We start from the raw sequence: 12,400 nt of genomic DNA on the forward strand, positions 1-12,400 counted from the left end.
AGTTATCTGTATACTTAATTTCATACATATGGATACATACCACTGGAACAGAAAGCTCCATTTATTTAACACAAATGATGCATATATTTATTTTGTATTGAAAATGGCTGCATTTCTGTTGTTAGTGACTGCCATTTCAGCAATGCAAGGTGTGAACAGGTATGTTTTGTTTCTGTAACTGCACATGGAGTAAATTCACTGTTTTCAACATAATTACTGAACTGACAGGCATACAGTCAGTGATCTCACCTGACAACTACAGTCCTGATCTCACCTGACAACTAAAATGGTTCCTGTCGCCATCAGCAAAATTAAAGCTCACACAGGAACACAGAAATAAAAATAAATCCTATAAAATATCTTCTCTGAACATGCCTGGGCCGTGAAACAAGCTTCTGAGATATCGACTCTTATCTTAGAGGTGTTTCCTTCAAGGTCATGCTCCAGGCATATTAACAGCATTTGGAAATGTCTGTTGCTGTCTGTTTTATATGCTCTCTGTGAAGACAATAAAGGGCTCTCGATACTGTTCATCCAGTATTCTATGAAAGTGCACAAAATTGAAAAACTGTGAGAACATGAGCCTTGACATAAATTTGAAGTGAAAAATATACCAGACAACTTCTTTCTTCATGGAAACCAGTTGAGGAAATATTTGTTCAATTCCATTTAAATATGCCCTCTAGCAATTGAGAATCTCACAAAAAAATGCTAGCATATAAGGATTCTGCACAAAGAGCTAGCGTGCTGAGACTGTAATATCTGTAAATGTTCACAAAACAATACAGCCTTTATCAATTAATTCTTCATAGCACACAGAATGTAGGTGGACATTTTGAAGAAGAACCAAAATGTCTGGACATGGGTATGCAGGGGTAGATGCTAGAAGATGGTAAAAATATTTTCACTAAGTTGGTCTGAAAAGGGTGTAAGTAAGGTATTGAAGAAATGAAACACCTGCAACATAGCTTCAAGGAAAAAATTTTTGCAAAAATAATAGCAGCCATGTACTAACAGCCTCCAGCTGTCCCATCTAGCAAAGGACTTGGGCTAAGGCCTTAGGTATTTTGCAATGTCTACCTTTTGAGTATTTGGCGCCAAAGTTGAATTCTGAGTTAGACATCCTGGCTCCACACGGAGAGAAGAGCTCAGAATGGCATCTACCACAGCCAGCAGAGGAGAAGGTTCAACTTTTCTGGAAGTGGAGAAGGATGACAGGCCACTGCCCAAAGGTTCAACTTTCTAGGTTATTTTGCCTTCTTGAGCCAGAAGAGTTCAGATTCACATCTTTAAATTCTCAGGAGGTTTTCCTAAAACCAGAGGGAAAGTAACTGAAGTAAGAGTTTCACCTTCCCGCCTTCCCTGGTGAAGTTCTTCCATGGGGAAAAAATAACTAAACATTGGGTCTGATTGGTGGAGTCACCCACTGTAACTGAACGGGGTTATAAATACCAGACAAGGTATGCAGATTTAAGACAAACCTGTGCTTTTATACTGAGTGCATTGATGCAGCTTACGGGTTGTTTTTTATTCCTTTTCTGACACAAGGGGACTAAGGACCTAAGGTCTAAGCACTCAGGTCTGTCACTGCCTCTCCATATTTCTCTATACCTCTCAAGAGAGTTTTCATTTACGAGTTCAAGATTGTTCTTTATCTTTGATCTTTGTTAACTTTTTCCTTACTGTGACATGTTAGGAATCAGAGGCAGTATCTCTGAGCACATAACTGCAGAGATTTCTTCAACTAAAGACAGTATCTGTGTGATACGCTGGGAACAAGGCTGTGTCACAGCTCTCTGCACAAAATGCATGCAGGAGAAGGGTGGGTAATTCATTAAATTCAGGATAGAAGGAATACAGAAAGACAGATGTCTGGTAATTTGCTTTGCTAAACCATTAAAGGAATATGTCAGTGCTGGTTACCCTGAGGAATGGACCCAACTCTTTGAGATTTTTAATTAGAATTAAAAAAATATCAAAACAGCGGAGTTACAATAATCCTTTGAAAGTTGAGCATCTTATAGTCATGTGATTATGTTAGATATGCTACGGTAAGAGAACGTGCTATTGCTTCAGTATACAATTTTGCCAGCCATCATTTTAATAGTCTTGGGCTTTTTCCCTAATATAGATTAGGGTTAGTAATCTATATGATAATGTCTTTATTATTAGATTATGGTAACTGAAGTAATGCAAGGAACTTCTTTGTTCTAGCTTAAGTCTGGGTGGTTTTTTCGTGAATGTCTAATTTTTTATTATGAATAATATATTGGTGAAGAATGATGTCTATGGAAAAGAGGGGTGAACATGCTGCTGATGTTCATTTCTGAGTCACTTTGAAACAGAATACAAGTTACATCCAAGCAGACTGAGCAAGCAAAAATACTGAATGAAGATCAGTGATGATGGAATAAAGGTAGTTCAAAAAAACAAATAAACAATTATCTCCCATAGCTAACCACAGGCTTTTTTCTAGCAAAGGCCATGTATACACTGGGCATCTCCTCACACAGCTTTTACAGTATCTACCCGAAAAGTACTTTGCATACTGCTGGTGCTGGGAGTGGTATTTAACTTCAGATGTGCAATAAAGGTGCTCAAGAGAGGAGTTAGAGGAGGTTTTGTCTTAGATGATAGTTTATAGTCAGAGTTGCATCTCCAAAGGGCAATTCAGGTGTAAGGCTGAATCAACCTATGGAATTGTTAACTCCTTTCCACTGATTATTAGGTTTTCAATGTAGATGACACAGTAGATGCATAATATTGGGTAGGAAGATTTAAGACCAGCACACACAAACACATACATACATAAAACAACTGCTCAGCATTTGTCTTTTGGTATTACTCAAGTTGATTGGCTTTGAGTGTGTCTGTATCAGTGTTTTGCTTCAGATCAGGGTTGCATTTTTGAAGTGGATCTCCCAAATGTTCTGACTTACCCTGCTTTGGCTCACATTGAGAAGCAATCTTGGAGTGTGAGTGTTAGATTAATTTTTTATGAAACAGATTTGGAAGATATCCTCCAGGAAAGTATCTAGTGCACTTCAACCACTGATAGATGGTCAGTCCATTGGTCCAGGGTGCAGCAAATCCAAAATACATCAAATATAGATGTTGGGACCTTGGCAGTAATTCTACAAATCCACTGCTACAAATCTGTGTCACGATAACTGACAAAGCTGGCTATGTAATCTAAATCATTTCTAGACACCTGCTCCGGTCATTGTGAATCATTGTCTTCAACATTTTTTCAATTCTGTATTGCAGTGTGGCTCACCTTCTAATGTTGGGATATCCTAACTGTAGGTAAGGCAATGCAAATTTACATTCCAAAGTCTGGGCTGATACTTTGCTGTCTCTCTTTGTATCTTAACTGGTTAATGGAAAAATAAGATTATATTTTGATAAAATAATTATAATATTTTTGATCATGTTAAGACCATCTTCCTATGCAAATTATCTCAAGCCTGGAATGGGTATGACATTCTTCATTATTTTTCTTATTTTCACCTATCTTCTTCCAGGATAAAAAGAAGGAAGCTCTTTATATGGTCTCTTTGAATCTTCACTGACTCTCTGAACCAAGGTAGACTTAGTAGTATGCACAGTTCAGGAGTTAGTGAGAACGTAAGGGATAGTGACTTCTTGATCATACGAGAAAAGGAAAACAAAAGGAAAAACCTGGGAAAATCCTCCTTCAACAAAGTGATTATTTGCCACACAGGAATGGTGAGGAAACTGAAGACAAAATCTATGGGGTTCTAAAATATCCAAAATATTTTTTTTTTCCAAGAATATACTCAATATAACGGATTTTTTTCTGGAATTTAGATTATGAGTCATGGAAATTATAAGGCAAAATCCTCTGCTGGAGAAAATTCTTATTGTGCCTTTGAAATCAGTGGAATTGCATATACTGATTTTCTTAAAATTGTATCTACACATAAATTTGATGCCATTTTGATTTTAGAAAACTAACAGAGTTTTTTCCCAACGTTACAAGTTTATTTCTAAAATATCCTGTTATGTTTGTAATATTACAGGAATCTGTGTAGGGTAACATTAAATACAGTAACATTATAGTCCCATGAAGTATTTCCATCCATTACTTTTGCTTCAAAGCTGACAGGTGTTTACATAATGATTTTGTCAATCCAGAAACAGCTTTTCCTTCACACGTGCAATACAATGAGTACCCATGATTCATGTTTCACTCTGCAAAGGAAAGCAAAGGGGAAAGATAAATTGCATCCATTTGTAGGCTGAACTGGAGTTGATTTTGAGGTTTGTAGGAATCTTATTTTAGAGCCGATGGTGTATAATTTCAGGGTGGAAGAGTCTAGAAAAGGTCTATTACTTCATGTGTTCATTTTGAAAGGTTAGAGTAACATTTTGAGCAATGATGTGAACTTAGAGCTCTTGAAAATGAAGTATTAATACTACTTGCTAAGACTAAGTATACTGCTGACAGGTATTTGCAGGTCAGTCCTTCAGTTTTGGCCTTCTATGTTACTCCTCTTGTTAGGCTACCTCTGAGATGTGGTTGTGTAAAACTGAAGCATGGTTGTGTGATGTGGAAGTGTCACCCAATATTTAGATGCGTCCATGTTTCATTCACCGTAAATCATTGTTGCTATTGCATTGAGGGCCAAATTTTAATCTTCAAAAATGAAAGGACACAGAAAGGTTCTGGGTAAACTAGTTCTTCCTTAAAAATACCTTTAAGGACTGACTTTGAAAAATATTTAGCTTATAAAGTATTGTTTATCATAAAAAATCTCCTAATTATAATGAATAGATAAGCAATGTTATACTAAATGTTGTTATCAAACAAGGAAAGGCAGACACCTCAAATTTTACACATGACCATTCCTTAGCAGTCAAAGATAAAAAAGTAATTAAATTAACAAACTTGCCTAAACAGAACTGCAGTAGACATGTAGTTGCGATATAATTGCACTTTTTCAGTACATTTGCAGAATGTGCCGTTATGTTTTTAATGACCACAGGTGGGTAGGTGTTCTGTTTCATATCTCATAAAAAAACCCAAAACCAATGTCAGAACAACAAAAATCTCCGACCTTCATGCATGGTCTTTGGATTATTTTTATTATGTTTAAAATATGTAATGTGGTCCTATTATTATTAGATCTGTGTTACTTCAGAATGCCGCCTGCTGTCTCCCTGCCACTTTTGATACATCTTCAGTATTGATACAAGTTTTTATGTTGATCCAGTCTAGCCTTGCATAGTTTAGAAAGTACAAATAAGTGTCTGGGGTGCAATAGCTACAGGCAAATTTACTAGAAGAAAAACTGATTGGAAGGATTTCTCCAGTTTGTTTCACTTTTCCACATCAAGAGACTTATAAGTGGGAATCTATCTCTGAAAATATGTTCAGAGCTAACAAAGCTGGAGTTGGTAACTTTTTAAACACATATTTGAAAGAGAAGCTTTGGAATTATATTCATACTGTAAGAGCTGCTACGCACCCTATCATTTATTGTACAGTGTGATGGGTCAGAACTGTTTGTCTTAAAACATGTGAAGTAGGTTAGAAAGAAAAAAATGAGTTCTGCCATTGGCTCTTAGCAGCAGTGGAAACTATAGTATTATGCCTTTTCCTAGCCATTATTTTGGACTTTATCATGGACCCCCTTAGCAGATATGAAGTGTGTCTGGCATGTGTCTGATTGCCTTTCCTTCTGTCTCATTTTTGCCCCACTTTCAAAGATAAGTTTAAGAGCTAACCTATCCTTTAAGACCAATACTATGTTTTAGTCTCAGGTGTAATTGTACTGTATCATATACTATAACTAAATAATTTGACTACAGTTATAACCAGAGTGTTTGAGTGAAAATTTCATTCACCTAAAGATATGCAGTATTGCTTTTGTAATTGACAATACACAAATGTTACATTTCAGTAAGGAAAAACTTTGATTTTGAATCTTTTCTTCTCTATCTTTTGTTATACATTAATTTAATATTTTATTATATGTTTTATTATTTAATTTAAAATAAGATAACATTATTGACAACTCATATGCTGAAGGTTAATTTTACATTATGTGTCATGGTAGGTATAACATCATAATGTATATTATGGGTTCAATATTCTGTTATGGAAAGAAAAAAGGCACTATCATCTATTTTGTTTGGAATATAATAATTCTATAAGCTTTTTTCCATGTTTTGTCTTTTAAAGCTTGCATTCATTCCCAAAAAGAAGAAATAAGTAGTATTTTCCACGGAAATAAATAAATTTTACTTTCTGATTGTTTCTACTTCATACCCTTCACTTCCAGTTTTCCTCCTTTACTCTAAAACCAGGAAAGAATCTATTACTGGTCCACATGAAATGATAATTTCCCCCTACTAACGTCAACTCAGCCATTTTTTGAAGGTGCTATAGTGAGTAAATAGGGGTAAACTGTATCTACACCCTTTTCCTCCCCTTTCCACCATTCCATATTGCCATTTTCATCACTCCTTGTCTGAGAATGAAATTATCAGATACTTTGCAGTTATACAAAGCTAGTGTCAGAACAGGTAGTCCTGCTTTGCCCTGTGTCCCTAACTGCAATTTTTTTTGCTGAGTTTGTAACATGTCATTTAGAAAAAGGGCCTGCTACAGAATTATGTGACAAAATGGGATTTAACATCCTTTCATGTATTTCTTGCTGTTGTTTTTTATGTTTGAATACTTATTTTTTTGTCTTCAGCAGCAATCTCTAAGGCCATTTTGTTAGTTGGCAGCTGAAAGCTTTATTCTAAGCCATTATTTTAGGTTATTACTTTACATAATTGGTTTCATAATTCTCTGATGTTATATGAGAAATTTAAAATAACATTAATGTAAATCCTTAAATAAAAAATAAAAATAAAAGAAAATCAAGTGGCAAAAGGCCAATACACTTGAATCACATGGTTACAGTAAAAAGAGGATGAAATTAATTTTTGTTAAGATTCACACATTTTTGTTTCTTTCGAGAATTTGAGAAATCAATTCAAATAAATTTTCTACTCTTTATTGAAATTTGTTGTCACTGCCATAGAGGAGAGTAGAAGTCAATATTGTTTTTTAAATATAAACACTTAATAATTGGGCAAACATGATCCAATTTTGAACTGTTAGAATCATCTAAATATCTGAAATAGCCACAGGGCTGGAAGGAAGTTTGTTGTAATATTTTAGTTCATAGAATCATAGAATCATAGAATCATAGAATGGTTTGGGTTGGAAGGGACCTTAAAGATCATCTAGTTCCAGCCCCCCTGCCATGGGCAGGAGCACCTTCCACTAGACCAGGTTGCTCAAAGCCCCATCCAACCTGGCCTTGAACACTTCCAGGGATGGGGCATCCACAGCTTCTCTGGGCAACTTGTTGCAGTGTCTCACCACCCTCATTGTAAAAAATTTCTTCCTTATGTCTAATCTAAATCTACCCTCTTTCAGTTTAAAGCCATTACCCCTTGTCCTATCACTACAGGCCCTTGTAAAAAGTCCCTCTCCAGCTTTCTTGTAGGCCCCCTTCAGGTACTGGAAGGCCTCTATAAGGTGTCCCTTGAGCCTTCTCTTCTCCAGGCTGAACAACTCCAACTCTCTCAGCCTGTCTTCAGAGGAGAGGTGCTCCAGCCCTCTGATCATCTTTGTGGCCCTCCTCTGGACTTGCTCCAACAGGCCCTGTCCTTATTATGTTGGGTGCCCCAGAGCTGGATGGAGTACTCCAGATGGGGTTTCACAAGAGTGGAGTATAGAGGGAGAATCACCTCCCTCAACCTGCTAGTCATGCTTCTTTTGATGCAGCCCAGGATACAGTTGGCCTTCTGGGCTGCAAACATACATTGCCAGGTCACGCTGAGCTTCTCATCAACCAACACCTCCAAGTCCTTCTCTTCAGGGCTGCTCTCAATCCATTCTCCGCCCAGCCTGTATTTTTGCTTGGGATTGCCCTGACCCATGTGCAGGACCTTGCACTTGGCCTTTTTGAACTTCATGAGGTTCACACAGGCCCACCTCTCAAGCCTGCCAAGGTCCCTCTGCATGATATCCCTTCCCTCCAGTTTGTTGACCGCACCACACAGCTTGGTGTCATTGGCAAACTTGCTGAGGATGCATTCAATCCCACTGTCCATGTCGTCAACAAAGATGTTAAACAGCGCCGGTCCCAATACCGACCCCTGAGGAATGCCAGTTGTCACTGGTCTCCACTTGGACAATGAGCTGTTGACTGCAACTCTTTGAGTGCGACCATCCAACCAATTCCTTATTCACTGAGTGGTCCCTCTGTCGAATCCATGTCTCTCCAATTTAGAGACAAGGATGTCATGTGGGATAGTGTCAAATGCTTTGCACAAGTCCAGGTAGATGACCTCAGTTGCTCTTCCCTTATCCACCAATGCTGTAACCCCATCATAGAAGGCCACCAAATTTGTCAGGCACAATTTGCCCTTAGTGAAGCCATGTTGGCTGTCACCAGTTCTTCCATACAATCTAAACTCTTTGTCATGGTTTACCCCCAGTCAGCAACTAAGTACCACATAGCTGCTCACTCACCCTCCCCCAACCTTGGTGGGATGGGGGAGACAATAGGAAAAAAAAGAGTAAAACCCGTGGGTTGAGATAAAGACAGTTTAATAGGACAGCAGAGGAAGATAAAATAATAATAATAACGATAAAAGAATGTGCAAAATGAGTGATGCACAACACAATTGCTTACCACCCTCTGACCGATGCCCGGACAGTCCCCGAGCAGCAATTGCTGCTCCCTGGCCAACTCCCCCCCCAGTTTGTATCCTGAGCATGACATCATATGGTATGGAATATCCCTTTGGCCAATTTGGGTCAGCTGTCCCAGCTGTGCTCCCTCCCAGCTTCTTGTGCACCTGGCAGAGGATGGGAAGATGAAAAGTCCTTGACTAGTGTAAGCACTACTTGGCAACAACTAAAACCATCAGTGTGTTATCAACTTTATTCTCATCCTAAATCCAAAACACAGAACTATACCAGCTACTAGGAAGAAAATTAACTCTATCCCAGCCAAAACCAGGACACTCTTACTGTCTTCCTCATTTTACACGCTCTCTTATGCATATTCTCCTTTGTTCTTCATATGGTTATCTTCTCAAAGTCATACAAAAGACAAATATAATTATATTTATTTACACTCTTCAAGCACATAAATGTAATTATATTTATTTTAATGTGGTTCAGCTGCACAGGTATTCATGCTTTGAGCAGGAGTTACTGTTCTGAAGAGGTTCCCAATTTTTTCTTTGCTGAGTTATTCATATTGTTCTTTCCTTTTGTTCTTGCCCTCTTTCCAATGGTTAAGAATATGAAAAGCTTCTATTTGCTTGAAATGCCATTTCTTTATTTAAATCCTGCTTGTTATTTGTCTGTAGCTCATTCCCTTTGGCTCATTTTTCTTTTCTCTATCTATGCATTCCCTCTTTAGTTATATTACTTGTCTGTGTTTTAATTATTAGTTCTAGTTATTTAGCCAATATCAATTTTCATTACAAAGCTTTAACTTTTTTGATTCTTTCCATCATCATCTTATTGTTGTCACTTATTTCCTAGGTAAGAAGGTGACCAATAAATCCTAATCTCTACAGTAAGTATTTGAGGGCAGATTGAGGCATATAGTTGAGCAAATATTTTATTATAATTTGCATCTCAGCAAGGACCATTTCAGCTTCTTTCTATTTCTGTTCATCTTTGGACACTTCATCATCAAGTAACAACATTCAAATACTAGTTCTATTAATATTCTTTCATTCACAAGGTAGATGTTTGATAGATGGTTAAGGGTGTTGGGATTTCAGGCTTTCCCACAGAGTCAATATTAGAAGTGTAGCAAGAAGTATAACATGCATTATACTTCTATTTCAGTTCTTGCTGTATTTTTCACAGTGGGTGAAAAAGGAATTCTGTTAATCTTTTAAATAATCTGTCTATAAACTGCTTTTACTTCTCTACCACTGAACAAAAACATCTGTTATTCCTTCACCTCACAGTTGTAGAATAATTAAGATACACCTCAGAATAACAAAGCAAGACAGATGAAAAAGCAACATGTGCAAAAAATCATCATAGATTTGAACTGACATTTAAGAAAAGATTAGTGTATTTCTCTGTTATCTTTTATTTTTGCAAAATTCTGTACCTGTATGTTGATTCTTTAGGATACCTTGTAGGTAGAGTTTGATGAGATTAAATGTGTCATCCAGCTGCCTCCATCCAAGACTGATCCATGGAACTGCAATTTACTGTCAGCTTTAACTTTTCAGTACTATTTTACTGTCTGAAAGTTCCTTAAAGGTTTAGCCAATGCAAACTACACCTTAAATCTGCTATTGTAGCAGTACTGAATAACTTTGCTGCTGAAGATGAATGGCCTGAATACATTTCTATCTATCTTGGGTATTCTTAATGTATCCTGAATATTCCCCTCCTATTTCTTCTAAACAAATTGAAACATTAGAAATAGTTTCTGAAAATGTGGAAGTGTCCAATGTTCTTATTTCACAAGTGTTATATTTCTCATCTGCCTTCTAGCGCATCTGCTGCTTCAACCTTTTGCTTTGACCAGCTGTGGCTCTACCTAAACCCATGTTCCACCCTAATACCTCCTAGGTTGATATGCACTTTCCTGCCCACCACACAAAGGAAGTTGAACTAGAACAACACATCTCCCACCTTTTTCTTTTCTGAGTTAGTGAAAATGCTGCCTCTGCAGAATAAATTTTTTGTACTCCTATGTGACCTCTGATAAGGTTACTCTTCGCAGTATTGCTGTATTGAGTACCAATTGACATTAGAAGACATGATGGTCTGTAACATATAGTTGAATTTCCTTCATAGTGCTCCTTTATTTCTAATTACTGTTTACTGGGAAAAAATAAATTTACTGTGACACAGTAAATACAAAATATGAAACACAAAGTTTTAAATAGCATGCAATTGTATCTAAGCCAGAAGCACTAGTCACATTTTAATTAAACAATGCTGGACATTAAAAAGTCTGAGTGTATGTATATCAATCTGTGCTGTCTTTCTAATGACATCGTTTAAAGGCTTGTAGTTTTCATTGCTACCTGTCAGAAACAGGAGAATGTGAAGAATTTGCTCCTCCTAAGTTTCTTGGAACACAGTTTTTTTCACTTATAGTGCTAACAAAAGACTGAAAAACAGTATGATTACTGATTTAAAATTAATAGAGTGGAAATGTCTAGAGAAGTTGAAAAACACAACTTTTCCCTTATTTTGATCTCTGGCTTTGGTCACACAAAATGTATCTTTCAGGTCCTCTGATTGTATCACCAGGGAAGTATTTGTTCCTCTTAAAAACTATAAATAGACTAATTGATTTCACTAGGCCACTCATGCTTAAATGTTCTTGTATCATAATCTTACATAAATATCTGTACCAGTTCCACCAGTTCTCCTGTAACAAAGTAACAGCCATCATCGTCATCATCTTCCAAACCTTCTATTGTGTTATTTTATTGTATCAATATTTTACTGCTTTTATTCACAAATTATGTCAGTTTGATTGCCATACTTTCTTTTTATTTCCACAAATGTTTTAACACCAGGTTCAACCTTTAATCTGAGGAAAACTGCAACAACAAAACACTCAATAACGCCATCACCTTTCAGCTTTCCAGTCCTACTTTAAAAAGCTCTGGTAATTTGATAGCAGTTAGGCAGGTCATGTGCATTTCTTGATGATTCTCCCTCTCATCTCTTCCTAAATATATACTATTTACTGAAAAAATCAGTATTGCAATAACTGTAAATGTTCACAGATTCAGGTCAAAGCCAAGAAGTATTTTCAGAAAAAACAGAAGAGATGTAAAAGAAAAAAGAGTCAAGAATGATTCCTAATACTTCCTTCCAGTCATACTTATTTTTTTCTAAAGTGGTAATTTTATTTTGAAATTAAGCTAAATTAAAATGAATAATTTAAAAAAAATTGAAAGAAGCATTCATCATTTTGTATCATTTAAATATTTTGGGTGGAACCAAGTGTTGGGTGTTTTTGGTCAAATTGTTGTCAATTTAAGAACAGGGACTTGATCATTAAATCAGATAAATGCATTATTTGTATAGCTCTTGCCCAGAGCTGACTAATTAGGTAGTGATCACATAGTTAGCTTGTATTTAAACATTCTATTGCTTTTTTTTTGTTTTGTTCACGATCTTATCTACCTTGTCCAGTTTCCTCCACTTGTTTGTTTTACCAAGCTATTCTAGTCTTATATTCTTTGGAGAAAAGTCTTATTCTGTTTATATCTGTACTGTGTATAAAATGACAGACATATAACCTAACAGAGTCTAATATAGTGTATACATCAATAATAGCTCTCTCTTCTTTGTCATGGATCTCGT

This window comes from Mycteria americana, chromosome 1 (genome assembly GCF_035582795.1).
Source record: "Mycteria americana isolate JAX WOST 10 ecotype Jacksonville Zoo and Gardens chromosome 1, USCA_MyAme_1.0, whole genome shotgun sequence".
Lineage (NCBI taxonomy): Eukaryota > Metazoa > Chordata > Aves > Ciconiiformes > Ciconiidae > Mycteria > Mycteria americana.